This window comes from Centropristis striata, chromosome 9 (assembly GCF_030273125.1).
Source record: "Centropristis striata isolate RG_2023a ecotype Rhode Island chromosome 9, C.striata_1.0, whole genome shotgun sequence".
NCBI classification, from domain to species: Eukaryota; Metazoa; Chordata; class Actinopteri; order Perciformes; family Serranidae; genus Centropristis; species Centropristis striata.
The window spans coordinates 21483155-21498829 of NC_081525.1; the positions used below are offsets into that span (position 1 = coordinate 21483155).

Genomic DNA, 15675 nt, shown 5'->3' on the forward strand with positions numbered 1-15675 from the left:
CTTTACTTAGTTTCTACCCCCACTGCAATTCAGTGGGGGTAGAAACTAAGTAAATTTACTCAAGTAATTTACTTAAGTACAACCTTTTTACTCCACTGCATTTAGCCGACAGCTTTAGTTACTTTTCAGGTCAAGATTTAACATGAAAAAATTTGATCAGTATAAAGTGATTAGATATTTTACAAATTAAAGCACTGAACTGTATATAAGTAGTAAAAATGAGCCCCAGCCTGGGAAAATTAAAATGCTGCTTGTATAAATGCATCAAAACAAATAATCCAATAATTTATTTGGAATATATAAGCCGAGTGGGGACATACTGCCAATTTATGTAGCATTTTATAAGTATATCATTGTTACCTGTTTTTAAGAGTTTGTGGAGTTTGCATGTTCTCCCTGTGTTTGCAGGGGTTTTCTCTGAGTCTACCGGCTTCCTCCCACAGTCCAAAGATAATTGTTAGAGGTTAAATTAATTGGTGACTTGCCTGGAGGTGTGAATGTGAGTCTGAATGGTTGTCTATGTGTTTGCCTGTGATAGCCTGGAGATCTGTCCAGGGTTTTGCCCATGAAGCTGGGATTGGTGTCAGCTCCCCTGCAACATATTCTCAAACCTACTCCCTCTGACTTTTGTATGTTGACGATTATTCAAGGCGTGTTTCCACTGAGTACTTTTTGGAAAGCGGCTGTGTGTTTTAGTTACGCCTACTAGTTAGTTTCCCTCAGCCTCTGTTTCAATACAGGTACTTTTGTAGCGGCTAACCAACCGAGTTCAAATGTGACGTGAATAGTTCTGCGACACTTACGTGATTATTCAGTGACAATTTTGACCGTGACATCAGTGACGTGACGATGACAACAGACCAACACGGCAAGTCCTAACAGTCCAGACATCAACATGGAAGGAAAGAAGATGGTTTCTGTGTTACTGTTCGTCTCTTTTGTTTCTTGTTGTTGATTCTCTCATCTCAGTCTGCTCTGCTTATTTCTTTTAAAAATGATGCTGTTATGTTGTGGTTGTGTTGAGTTCTACTGAAGTCATATCCCGCCTCAACCGTATCCAATCAGCGTCGACTAGTTAGTAGCAGCTCAGAAAGTACCTACCCGAGGCGCTTTCTCAGTCACTACCTGAGGTGCTTACTGGTGAAGTTGGGCGGATCCTCTCTCTCAAGCCACACCGATAGCGGCTCATTAGAGGGAAAAGTACCTAATGGAAATGTTTCGTAAGACAGCAATTTTGTTTCCTTCAAAAGACATTTGATAAAGCAAAGTAACTTGAATCTGCCTTAAATTGGTACAATCATTAAGATTTGTGTGTTATTTATAATCTGGGTGTTTTTTGTCTTGTAATTGCTACTCTTTTTTATTTTGTTTTTGTCTCCCGTGTCACAGCTTGCATTTACTAGAGCTGTTACACACACACACACAGCACAGTCACACATATAAACAGAAATCAACGGGGGGAGAGGATACATACAGGAGAGGACGATACGGGGTAACAGTGGGTGCAGAGAAAAAGCAAACTCACAAACGTTGGAGCTCACATACTGTGTGTGTGTGTGTGTGTGTGTGTGTGTGTTCAGCATGTGGCGATGGTTAATAAGCAGTCGAGTTAAAGTGATAGATCCTCAGGGCAGGAGATGCGGCTCATTAAAGAATTACACATTCACTTTGCTCTCACTGTCTCTCTCATTCAGAGCGACTCAAGGCTCTCTCTTTTGTTCAGCTCGCCCCGACAGAGATAAAAGAATTGAACTTTCAATGAAATGCTGCACATCTACTGAATAACTACTTGCACAGATGACTCCCTGCACTCAAACTATCAACATACCTGTAACCTTTATCAAGCATCTTCTATATCGGCTGTCATGTCCCGTCCTCTTCCCGCCCGCCTGTCTATCAACCTGTCTGTTTGCCCGTCTGTCTGTCCGACTCCCCGCTCTTCTCTACACCTGAATGAGTTTGTTCATGCAAATGTGATTAGACATCATCTGTTTATTAGTCCTCCGCTCTGCAGTAATGCTGTTATTCCCCACACTTGACCTTTTATAAGAAGCCCTTGCTTTGTCTCGCTTCTGCACCTCCAGCTTCACTCTTCATTTATTTAAATGAGCATCTACACGCCGCACACACAGCTCACAACACCCCCATCGGCCTGTGTTGATGTACAACCTTCAACCAATCACTCTGCCGTGCTCTTCCTTTCATCCATCTCCAATCACGGTCCCTCGCTGCATTCATGCTGCAGTCTTCTTTTTTTTTTGCTACGTGTTTCCTCCAAAGGTTTTATGATTCCACTGGAGGCTGTGCTTAACCTCGGTGAGCGTGACCTTGGGAAGATGCTTCACTGCAAGTCAAACCGTTAACTGTTATTATAGTCATTTGGAAACAAGCACTAGCCATTAGCCTGGGTATTACTTTTTAGACTATGTAATCACACTGTTAATTTGGGACCAGTGGAGCAGGTGACAGAGATGCATAATAGATAATCAGATCAGGCTGTTGACCACAATGAGTCAACTTTTTGGGCATTAACCAGTTGATTATTACAAATGAGGCTTTCACGTCATTTAAACATCCATCCATCCATTCTCGTCCGCTTATCCGGGGCTGGGTCGCAGGGGCAGCAGGTTAAGCAGGGCATTCCAGGCGCCCCTCTCCCCTGCCAAAACGTCCAGCTCCTCCTGGGGGACCCCGAGGCGTTCCCAGGCCAGGAGAGAGATATAATCCCTCCACCGTGTTCTGGGTCTTCCCCGGGGCCTCCTACCAGTTGGACGTGCCCGGAACACCTCTAACGGGAGGCGCCTGGGAGGCATCCTTACCAGATGCCCAAACCACTGGCTTCTTTAGACGCGAAGTAGCAGCGGCTCTACTCCGAGCTCCCTCTGAGCTCCTCACCCTATCTCTAAGGCTGAGCCCAGCCACCCTACGGAGGAAGCTCATTTCGGCCGCTTGTTGTTCTGTCGGTCACTACCCAAAGCTCATGACCATAGGTGAGGGTTGGAACGTAGATGGACCGGTAAATTGAGAGCTTTGCCTTCTGGCTCAGCTCCTTCTTCACCACGACGGTCCGGTACAACGCCCGCATCACTGCTGATGCCGTACCAAACCGCCTGTCCATCTCACGCTCCGTTCTACCCTTACTCGTGAACGAGACCCCGAGATACTTGAACTCCTTTGCTTGAGGCAGAACCTCTCTCCCCACCTACTCATTACAACACTTTAAAATGTATGTATAGTAAGTAAGCAGTACACAAGTAGACATATCTTCTATCTATCTTCTTTAGATTAAATTATACTTTGAAAGTGAATACATCATTCAGGTTTATGGAAACAGTGCTTTCATATTTCAGGTGAGCAACTATGTATTGATCGATCTTTCATTATAAATAATGCATCCCCACCTGCCCGAAGTAAGAAATGATGGACATGAGGTGATGCTTTGAGAATCATTACAACTTCACCCCAAAGAAAATTAGTTTGCCAGTTCAAATTATAGAGTATTTTTTTCATTTATTTATTTTTAAACATGTGAGCGGCATGGTTCAAGCTTCACGTGGCCCATAAAGTTGGAATATTTTTGTTTTCAGACACAATCCTCTGTTAATTGGGGTTTCTTTTTTATTGTGATATGTTTGGAAGAGATTGATTAATACATTTTTGAGTGGTAAAAAATATTTTATTCCAACTTTATGGGCGACCGTGTATCTGAAAGATTGAAAGAAACCCAATGCTTCCTTGAACTAAACCAAATAACCTGTAAAAGTAAAATCCAACAACCGCTGTTTTATGTAATCGTGTACCGATTGAACATCTTAATACCTTTATAATAAGTTATTGTGTACAGTAACCTGAAAGCTACCCTCTGAGATCAAAGCATCACTATAATACAGTCTCATCTTACTGAAATACTTGAACAAGGTGTGGCAAATTACCAACCTGGGACGCATTTGATGATTTAGGAGGCCATAGATTCTCTTCTAAATGATTAAGTTGACTAGCAGGCCAATTTCATAATACTCTGTCTTTAAGTTCATAAATAACAAGATGACAGCAGTGAAGAATATTAAGCCTGGAGATACAGTACAGCGCGTTGGCAGGCTTATTGTATGTTCAGAAAGGAGGCACTGTTATTAGGGTTGAGATACATTTATAACATCAATTATTTCTGATATGTTCACAGTACTTGGCCTACTGTTACTATATCAGCCTTTTTCTTTGTCTTCTCTCCCTCCCCACTTTTTGTTTTGCTATCATTTTATAATTTGATTCTGATAAGTACTTGCTGAAGGTATTATCCACAGCTACCTTTTGCCATGCTCTTCCTGCTCTGTGCATGTGTGTGTGTGTGTGTGTGTGTGTGTGTGTGTGTGTGTGTGTGTGTGTGTTTCCTCCCAGGGGAACTGAGGCTGAAGTAATGAAATGCTCATTACTGATTCAGCTGGAAATGCTAGGGATACATTTACACGCCTACACACACATACACCAGCTATCCAGACGCTTTCCAAGGTCACCTCGCATCATGTGTGTGTGTGTCTGTGTGTGTGTGTTTGTGTGTGTCTGTGTGTGTGTGTGTGTGCAAGTATTTAAAAGACAGAGAGAGAGTTGTGTACATATAAATTGGGAGCAATACAATTGGGCATAATTGGGGGCTAAATTGACAGTTCTGTACAATACACCTCAGGCATCTGATCTCAAACAGGATCATTAGCATACACACACACACACAAACACACACGTATTCACCTTTGCTGTCAGTTCACTTTTCAACTTATACTCATTAGATGCATCTCTGAAATCACCACTCCATCCACACTAACAACAAGGACCGTAGATTTTATTTTTTATTTTTAATCTTTTGGTATTATAAGGACCTTAGATTTTATTTTTATTTTTAATCTTTTGGTATTAAAAGGACCTTAGATTTTATTTTTTATTTTTAATCTTTTGGTATTAAAAGGACCTTAGATTTTATTTTTTATTTTTAATCTTTTGGTATTAAAGGACCTTAGATTTTATTTTTTATTTTTAATCTTTTGGTATTAAAAGACCTTAGATTTTATTTTTATTTTTAATCTTTTGGTATTAAAAGGACCTTAGATTTTATTTTTTATTTTTAATCTTTTGGTATTAAAGGACCTTAGATTTTATTTTTTATTTTTAATCTTTTGGTATTAAAAGACCTTAGATTTTATTTTTTTATTTTTAATCTTTTAGTATTAAAGGACCTTAGATTTTATTTTTTATTTTTAATCTTCTGGTATTATAAAGACCTTAGATTTTATTTTTTATTTTTAATCTTTTGGTATTAAAAGGTGGTGTGTAATAACTAGGTTTTTATTGGTTACCCTAGCCAAATAAATTTTAACTATCCTTGAGGCTTATTTCCACAGCCACTAAACTTAACCTAGCAAATTCCAAGTGCACAGATCAACAAGAGGAGAGCTGCCATAACCGGGCGTGGCCAGTGTGGTATCTGTATACCAGGGTTTCTCAACAGGTGCCACGCTGGAGGAGGCAGGATAGGTGTCAGGACCAAGGCAGTTAGAAGCTAGGCGTGTCTCCTCACCACCAGCTTAAATTATAGGTTCCCAAAACACCTGCTGAGATAATTTCCCCAGGAAAAAGGAATCTGACCTCTTGGCAGGAAGCTGGTCCAGAAGTCCCTTCACAAGGGCAATCTCTGGGATCAAACAACACATACTGTATATTGAACAGTAACACACACACACACACACACACACACACACACACACACACACACACTCTCTCTCTCTCTCTCTCTCATATATCTGAAATACCTGAGGTTACCTTCTGAGGCAAGAAAAGACTTCCTTGTTTAACACATTAAAATGCATTGGTTCAGTTCTGCTCTACACACATTAACCTGATCAAAGCATAACTAACATGTTTCTGTGACACACACGGTGTTTATGGACGCACACACACACACACACACACACACACACACACACACACACACACACACACACACACAATATTGTCTGCTCATGGTCATTACAAGGATGCTGTGTTGTCAGCCGGCTTTTGTTTCAGACGGCAGACTGCAGGAATGCATGAAAAAGAATTAAACACAGCAATGCTGAGGTTTGGGAATTGGCTTCTTTGGAATGGATGTTTTGGATGCTTGTTACAGGGGAGGCAGGGAGGCTAAAGTCTGAACATTACAGTGGATTAGAACACCACAGGTGCAGATGGTGATTTTGGCTGGATAATAATTTGAGAACAGAATAATTTGCTTCTATAATGCCAAAACAGCTTCAAAAACAAACAAACAAAAAATAGAAGTGATAAGTCGCAGGTTCTCAGTTCTGTCAAATACACTGGCATTAAATTGGATGAAATGTATCTATTAAAAAGAAAAGTTTCCCAAATGGCTTAATGTAATTTATGTTTGAAACAGATCACCATTTTTTTATTAAGACTAATCAGAGTTTTATTAAATTATTATTAAATGACAAAAATGACAAAAAATGCTTTATTGACAAGAAAATATGAGCATTTTGAGCTTAATATCATGTTGTTCAGACATTATGTTTCTAGGTGTCTGTACCATCCAACCCATCCTAATGAACAAGATATCTCAGGAACCCCTTGAGGGAATTAAATTTAAATTGGACTCAAAGATGAATTGATTTGATTTTGAAGGTCAAAGGTCAAGATCCCTGTGACCTCACAAAACATATTTATGGTTATAACTTAAACTAATTATTCCACAAATTCACATAAATGTCTAATAGGATAAAATTATGAAGTGCTGACATTTTATATCCAAAAGGTTAAAGGTCAACTTCACTGTGACATCACAATGTTCTGCAAAAACACCCTGATTTTCAATGCAACAGCCCAGGTACAGAAGGGGAGATTGTAACCATATTGCCGATTGGTGAGATTAATCTTGGGTGTCCTCCCTGAACCTGTGGTGAATATCTCCTGTGCTGCGATGTTGAAAATGTTTGTGAAGCATCCACCTTTTAGAATTTGCAGCTTCTTTGCAGCAACATCCATATTGGTCAACTGTCATGGTTAAACATTCATGGAAAATATTATTAGACCATTGTTTACTTCAATTTCTTGTTCATTTTAATGCCGTGTACAACTGAAGGTATAGTTGTTTGGACAAATATAATGAAAAGAAAATTAGCTCATAAGACTTTAATTTAAGAGCTGATATCTAGCCATTTTTCCATGGTTTTCTTGATAATAACCAAAATCTTAAATTAAACTCTTTTGAGCTATTTTTGTTGTTATCATTATATTTGTCCAAATAAATGGACCTTTATTTGTACCAGGCATTAAAATGAGCAAGAAATTTTCCATGACTGTATGAGTTTGGAAAGACATGGATGTAAACTGCAACCTAACTTGCTGGCAGAGGCATACAATCGCAAGGCAGTCATTTTAGTTTCTTGTTCATCTGTCATATTTTGTCTGGTTTTGGTTTATTAGTCAAATAATATCATATTTATCAAGATATTTACAGCATAATACATCGTTACAGAGCCATGTCACTTGCCAGATCACTTTTTTACTCACATCTTAAGGGCACCTCTGTAGACTTCCTCACTAAACCTGTGGAAAGCTGTGCATGTGTGTGTGTATGAGAGAGAAAGAGAGCAAGAGATGCACTAAGCGCTTTGCAGCCAGTCTGTTTCCTGTGGGTCACCACAGCTCTGATTTATGGTCCTGCTCCACCTGCTTTCAACCCTTACTGTCACCCCTGGGCGAATGCTTCGGTTGAATCCAATTCCGTTTTTATCGTATTATTTTGGAATAGTATCTAAATTACAAGTCAACGGTGAAGCGGACACATTTATTTGCTTGGATAGGAAGGGATGATGTATCACCCACACTCTCCTCTTCACCCATTACAATACATACATAGTAGCCATTTTTGTCCCCCCTTGTAAACTGTCAGTTCAGCTCCTCTGAGGATACAAACTGTGCATGAATGGAGGTGTAAGCTGTTTATATGCTGGACGTCAATGAGGAAGGCTGAAACTTTTGGCTGATTTGCAATCTACAGCCGCAACTCATTGACGGGGTCCTCCAAATGTCACTCCTGCATTCTTATTATCACACACACAAACACACACACACTCACTCATTACTCATTCTAGTAAAGGTTAAACTACCCCATGAGTATGACCAGTGACATCGTTCATCACTCATCTGTGTGTGTGTGTGTGTGTGTGTGTGTGTGTGTCTGTGTGTGTGTGTCTGTGTGCGCGCATGTATTTGTGCCACATGTGACATGTTCTGGATCGTTGCTTAGAGACAAATATGCCAAAGGGCATGTACGAGGAGACTGCATGTTGCCACCCGCTGTCAGAACACACACACAAACTGCTTTTGAAAGTAAAAGTGACACTGTTTTAAGAGAATTGATCTTATTATCAACTATAACATTTGATTACTGTAGTATTGGAAACACAATTCTAATTAACATAATTAATTATTATTAAGACGTCAAATATTTGCAACCTCCAGCTTGTCAAATGTAAGGATTTGCTGCTTTTCTCTGTTTTATATCATTTATGTGTATTTCAGACACTTTATCAGATAAATCAAGCTTTGGGATTTTTCTTCACAATTTCTTAACTATTTTATTGACTGGATAACTAATTGCTTAGTTGGAAAATATATTTTTTATTTTATTCATCATTAATTGCCACCCTACTGTACTATAAGTTGTGACTACTATGGCAGCTTTTTTGTAGTGCAATCTTCACTTGTGTTTAACATTTAGCTAGGAGGAAATATTCAGGTCCACTTAAGCAATAATTCAGTATTAAATAATTTAGGAAGTAAAATATTCAAATTTGTACTTAAAAGACAGTATCATCAGCAAAATATATCTAGTGTATCAAAAGTAAAATTACCCATTTTGCAGAAAAACACAATATATGAATATGTTATTATTAAATCATTATGACTAATGCATTAAAGTGTAGCATTTTAGTATTTTATATACTGTTTATACTGAGTATTAAACCCCTACCGATTAAGTTGAAATCACATCAGTCTTTGAATGTAAAATCTTAATATACAAAGAAAGTGTAGCCATCAGATAAGTGGAGTGAAAAGTATAATATTTTCCTTTGATGTTTATGGGAGGTACCTCAAAATAACGTATAGTAAGTTACATTCTGGGCTACACAGTGGTGTAGTGGTTAGCACCCCGCCACACAGCCAGAAGATCGCCGGTTCTATGTGCAGTTTGCATCTAGCCCCGTGTCAGCATGTGTTCTTTCTGGGTACCGCAGCTTCCTCCCAAAACTTCCTCTAAAAACATGCAGCTTAGGTTTAATTGTTGACTCTAAATTGCCCATAGGTGTGAATGAGAGTGTGATTGTCTGTCTCTATTAGTCAGCCCTGTGATAGTCTAGAGCAGTGGTCGCCAACCCGTCGATCGCGATCGATTGGTCGATCTTTGAAACATTTATTGTAGATCCCGAAAATAATGAGAATAATGATTACACAAATACATTATGGCTGATTAATGTTCAGTTTTGCAAGCGCCTCTCTTTTCTCTCTATCTTATCCGATCCAGTCCTTGTATTTTTGGAGCGTAACAGGCGGCATTAAATTGACCAATAATATCAAAGAAGGATACTGGCACATTAACTGTCGCAAAATAACAATATACGGCAATGTTGTCAGCTAGCATGGCGGAGGCTCCGAGAAAGAAATCGAAAACGTATCATTTTAATGAGGAATGGGAAGAGGAATTTATTTTCACCATGGTGAAAGACAAGTGTGTTTGTATGCTGTGCCACCAAACTCTAGCGCTGTCTAAAAGAGGAAATCTGGAGCGGCACCACAACACCAACCACGACAAATTCGAAGACAGTTTCCCCGACAAGAGCGCAATCCGCGCTAGGAAAGCTGCTGAGCTGAAAGCGGGGTTGAAGGCCCAGCAGTCGCTTTTCACAAAACCTGCTTCTCAAAATAAGGCCGCAACTGAAGCTTCATTCCGAATTAGTCACCTTTTGGCTAAACACAAGAAGCCTTTTACATATGGTGATTTATTCAAGGAGGCAATGGCCATCACTGCAGAGACGGTTTTCAACGGCTTCAAAAACAAAGACGACATCAAAACTGCGCTCCGCAGTGTCCAGCTTGGGCCCAATACAGTGGCGAGGAGGGTCGAGGAAATGTCAGGGGACGTGGATCGACAAGTGCTAAAAGACTTGTCACACTGTGAATATTTTTCACTACAGTTTGATGAATCCCTGGATGTAATGGACACAGCTCAGCTTGTTGTATTTGTTAGGATGGCGTTCCCGGACTCTACAACAAAAGAGGATCTCCTTACTCTTTTGCACTTAAAGGAGAGAACGAGAGGTGAGGATATTTACAACGCGTTTAAAAAATATGTTCGCGATAATGACATCCCGATTCACAAACTGGTGGCAATTACAGCTGATGGAGCCCCAGCGATGCGTGGTGTGCGCGCTGGATTTATTGCTCTGTGCCGTAATGACCAGGATTTTCCTGACTTCGTGAATTACCACTGTGTCATTCACCAGCAGGCCTTGGCGGGGAAGGCCGTGAACTTTTCTCAAGTGACTCTGGTGGTTAAACTGATCAACTCGATTAGAGCAAAAGCACTTCAGCACCGCTTATTCAAGGCGTTATTGGATGAGCTCGATGCCGCGTACGGAGACCTACTCCTCCACGCTGATGTCCGGTGGTTGAGTCGCGGCAAAGTGCTGCAGCGATTTGTCGATTTGCTGCCCGAGATAAAGACTTTTCTGGAGACGAGGAACGAGGAGCATGAGGAGCTGTCAGATGATCAGTGGCTGCTGGACCTGGGGTTTCTGACAGACCTGACGGCAAAACTGAACGCACTGAACAACGAGCTCCAGGGGAAAGACCGACACCTGCCCCACATGATAAGCGCAGTGAATGCGTTCAAGGCCAAGCTCGGTGTTTGGAACACACAGCTGAAAAACGGGAGGCTGACACACTTTCCCAACCTGGAGAAAATGTCACAGGCCATCGGTGACAAGGACGCTTTTCACCCTGAGCAGTACTGTGTTCACCTGGACAAAGTGGCAGCAGAGTTCAGTCGGCGTTTTGCTGAATTAGACGTCATGGAAGATGTTGCTGCATTCGTCTTAAACCCATTCCTGACCATCGATGTGGAACAGGTATCAGGCAAATTTCAGCAGGTATTTGCTCTGCCTAGTGGGGTTGACATGGAGATGGTTGATTTGCAAAATGACATTGAGCTGAAAGCAAGAGCACGGGACAGTAACTTTTAGGGAATTGTCATCAGGGAGAAGTTTCCCCTCCTCACCTCATGTGCACTAAGAGTGAGTGCCTACTTTGGGTCCACTTACCTCTGTGAAATGGCATTTTCACAGATGAAAATAATTAAATCAAAGTACAGGAGCCGCCTTACTGACAAACACCTCACAGACTGTCTCAGACTAGCTGTCAGTAGCTATGAGCCAAACTACAAAGCACTCACAGACAGTATTCAGTCACAGTCATCTCACTAACCTGGTTGAGTAACATGCCAGTTTTGACATCTGATGGAAATGTGAAAAGTGACGATACATAAGATGGTACATAACTGCACTGAGCTTATTTACACTGACTGAGAATTTTGTTAAAACACAATTACAGTTCTGCTTTAATAATAATAATACATTTTATTGATATATATTTTCTAAAATGCCGATGTTATGTAACTTGCATGAAGCTTGAGTGGATAAGCATAACACTGCATGTGATCTGCTCACTGTTAGTGTGTTTTGCGTGTGTGTGTGTGTGTGTGTGTGCCTTCTTACCTCATACAAAAGGAAATAGGCCACACCTTTATTTTTTGTGTTGGACATAAAGCTACTTGGCCTAATTGCATTGAGAATTTTGTTAGCATTACAGTTCTATTTTCTAAAATGCTGATATTAATGTGACTTGAATGAAGCTTCAGTGGATAAGCATAACACTTGAAATGATCTGCTTGTCTATCATAACCAAAGTACTGTCCTCATAAGTGGAAAATTCCACAAATTCCACATACCTTTTCTTTTTGTGTTAAAATGAAATTGAATAACTTAAAATTGAAGTTGATGTGTTAGAATTGAAGCTATGGCCAGTTTGATATGCTAGTTACAGTGTTTTCTTTGTTGCATTAATTTGAATGTTGGACCAAAGCATTTCATGTAATTGAAATACAATTAGCCTGAATAAAAGGCGTCAAGTTGGAAGTACAATCTGGGCTGTCTTTTTCTTTCAACACTTCAATGGGTAGATCTTGCCTCTCACCAAGGTGGAGGTCAGGGATCTTGGGCTTAAAAAGGTTGGAGACCACTGGTCTAGAGACCTGTCCAGGGTGTACCCCGCCTCTCGCCCAATATCAGCTGGGATCGGCTCCGGCCCCAGGGACCCGAGTATGGACAAACGGTTAAGGATAATGAATGGATGGAAGTTACATTCCACTTTGACACTTAATAATAATAATAATAATAATAATAATAATGATGATGATAATAACATAAATTTATATAGCACCTTTCAATACAATACAATACAATGTGGCCTAGTTGGTAGAGCGGGTTGCCCACTGATCGGAGGGTTGGTGGTTCGATCCCTGACCATGGCAGCCTACATGTCGAAGTATCCTTGAGCAAGATACTGAACCCCAAATTGCTCCCAATGCTGCGTTCATCGGTGTGTGAATGAATTCCCAGTGGTGGCAGGTGGCACCATTTATGGTAGTCTCTGCCACCAGTATGAATGTGTGTGAGAACGGATGAATGAGCGCCGTCTGTAGTGTAAAACACTTTGAGTGGTTGCAAAGCAACTAGAAAAGCGCTATATAAGTACAGGTCCATTTACCATTTACAATACAGTATATAGGCATGACAAATTGACATGAATAGACATGAAAAATTGGGCACTGATGATGGGTTGAGGGGGCTAAGTGAGTCCAAAAGCCTTTGTGTGGCGCTTGAGAAGTTTTTTTTATTTCAGGTTTCGGCTGGGAGAGAGTTCCAGAGGGTGGGGGAGCTTAGGGTGCTGAAGGCACGAGCTCCAAAATGTTTTAGTTTGGTGCGGGGGGTGATGAGCAGACCTGTGTCAGAGGACCTAAGGTTTCAGGATGGTGTGTAGGGGTGAAGGAGGTCAGTGAGCTATAGAGGGGCGAGGTCGTGGAGGGATTTGTAGGTCGGGAGGAGGAGTTTGTAATCAGTGCGCAATTTAACTGGGAGCCAGTGAAGGTGGATGAGGGTGGGGGTGATTTACAGTTGGTTTGTACACTTAAAAATGTTTTTTAACTCTTGTTACCCATTTGAAAAATGTTTGGTATACATTTACATATCAAGCAGCTATTTGTTGCAAGAGTTTCTAATATTACTTTGCTGTAAATCTGCTACAATTGTCATTTTGCTGCCTAATTTACCATCAAATAAAGTATAACTCACCTGCCTTACTCGTGCTCTTCAATGTAAACTTTTAATAAAAATGTTAGATGTCTGATGTTCCTTTTGGCCTACTGAAAATCACAAAACAAATCAACTTGCCATTTCTACAGCTAAGCCAGCTGCCTGTTAGGGTAAACAAAGGCCAGATTTTGACATAATTCAAATTCTTAAGAGCATTGATGTCAAGAGAAACAGATATTTTGCTGAAATTGAAACAATAATTCATCAAACGTTACTTGTTATTGTGGAACAGTAATAAAAATATGAGGCAGCACTGTTGCCTAAACAGGTTCAAACCAGATGTGACACAAGGATTTCAGTTCTGAAGGGAACAGATGGGCACAAAAAAGACCACACACACACACACAAACGCACACATTTGCACGGCCGTGAGCCCAGGGTCCCACTGCTCCGCTCAGCTATTTGTCAAGAGACGACACAATAAAGGACAGTCTCTTAATTGGTAAACATTCTGCTGTGAGTAAATCATCTGAATCATCAACACAGACAGGCAAAAACAAAAACACATCATGCGTCTCTGAAACAGATATCTTTTTTTTTGTGTCTGTTTTCTGTGTTTTGATCCTCAGATTTTGTGTGTGCGTACTTATGTTTGTGTGTGTATTTATATTGGGTGTTTTCCTGCTTTCTTCACGTCTGTATTATTATGAGATATCATATTTGTGAGAGTGTGTGAACATTAACAACTCACCTCATTCCTCAGCAGCTCAAAGAGGCTCTTTGTCTATTGTACCGTGGGACAATGTGTATTGTAAGAGACTGAATCAGATTTCTGCCCAAGCAGGTGTGTGTGTGTGTGTGTGTGTGTGTGTGACTGAGGGTTTTTTGTGACTGTGCAGGTGAGTAAAAGAGTATGAGTATGTCTCTGGCTCTGGTGTGTGTGTGTGTGTGTGTGTGTTGTGTGTGTGCGTGTGTGCGCATATGTGTGCATATGTGTATGTGTTTGTGCGTTTAGCCGGCGGCACAGTCTGTCTCCCTCCTGTCCTAATCCACTCATTTACCTGAGTTCCTCCCATGAGGTGCTGGAGAACTGCCAACACACACACACACACACACACACACACACACACACACACACACACACACACACACACACACACACACACACACACACACACACACACACCTACATACAGTAGGTGCATATGAAAGCCTTACAGCAGCTGTTGAAGTCCAGCCGTATGCCCATTAAATGAAGTAACTTTTCACACATCTGTGTTTGTGTTTGTTTGTTTGTGTGTATGTGTTTGTCTGTGTATGTGTGTAAGGTAACAGTATTTGTGCAAAGCTGCGAGTGGGTGGGGTGAAATCCATAAATCTTTCAGGTCTTAACAACAACAAAAACAGCCATAAATAATGCAAGATTTTTGTGCAATCATGAAACTAAAAACAGAACCAGAAACGACTTCCACAAAGCTTGACTGAGACTCAGACTGATAATTTATGGACTTATTTATTTATGTCGTAGATTTTTCAGAATGATTGCAAAGGCCTGAACTTGAACTGGGTTCATTTAACTGATCTTTTCAGATACTTAAAGTCAGTCTAATGTTGCTCATAAAACTAGATTAATGAAGTACTGCGTTTCTCATGTTCAAGATCGTTATAATGTAATATGATACATACTTAACTTTGGATAATTTATATTTAATTGTAGACCAAACAGAAACTAGCTTTACAGCGCTTCACACAGCGCAGATATCTGCACATGAAGTCAGAATCTGTAGGCTATGGGACAAGATTTCAGATTTCATGTAATTTCAGAACCCATTGGCATTTGTCCAATGAGGATTTTTAATTTGTCTCCTGAGAAACAGTCCAGTCATAGATGTCGTCCCTCAATTCCAACTCCATTCTCACGTCTAAAGTTGCTAATCAACTGTAACAATGACCAGCGTACGGAAGAGGAAGCCTAGCTGGCTCTTGCCCCAAGAAGCTAAATTGTTATCAGCCAATAGCCGATGGGTTCCAAAATTGCAAACACTCAATTAAGTGATAAACAATGCAAATAGCAAATAGGAAAAGCAGGGAAAATAGGAAATTACAACGGACCAGATTAAGATTAATTAAAATCTATAAAATTAGGGAAAAGGAATCTAAGCAAAATTGAGTTTAAAAGGGGGGGACATTAGAATATGTGCATTATGATCTTGATGATCCTGTACTTCTCATCTTCAGTATAACTGGTAAACTGCAAGCT

At 40.3% G+C, this 15675-nt stretch overlaps 1 protein-coding gene across 1 annotated transcript in view; it reads left to right on the forward strand.

The window, feature by feature from the left end:
* Positions 1-15675, forward strand: part of LOC131978138 (glypican-5-like) — a 69337-nt gene that overhangs the window by 48362 nt on the left and 5300 nt on the right. The window lies entirely within an intron of this gene.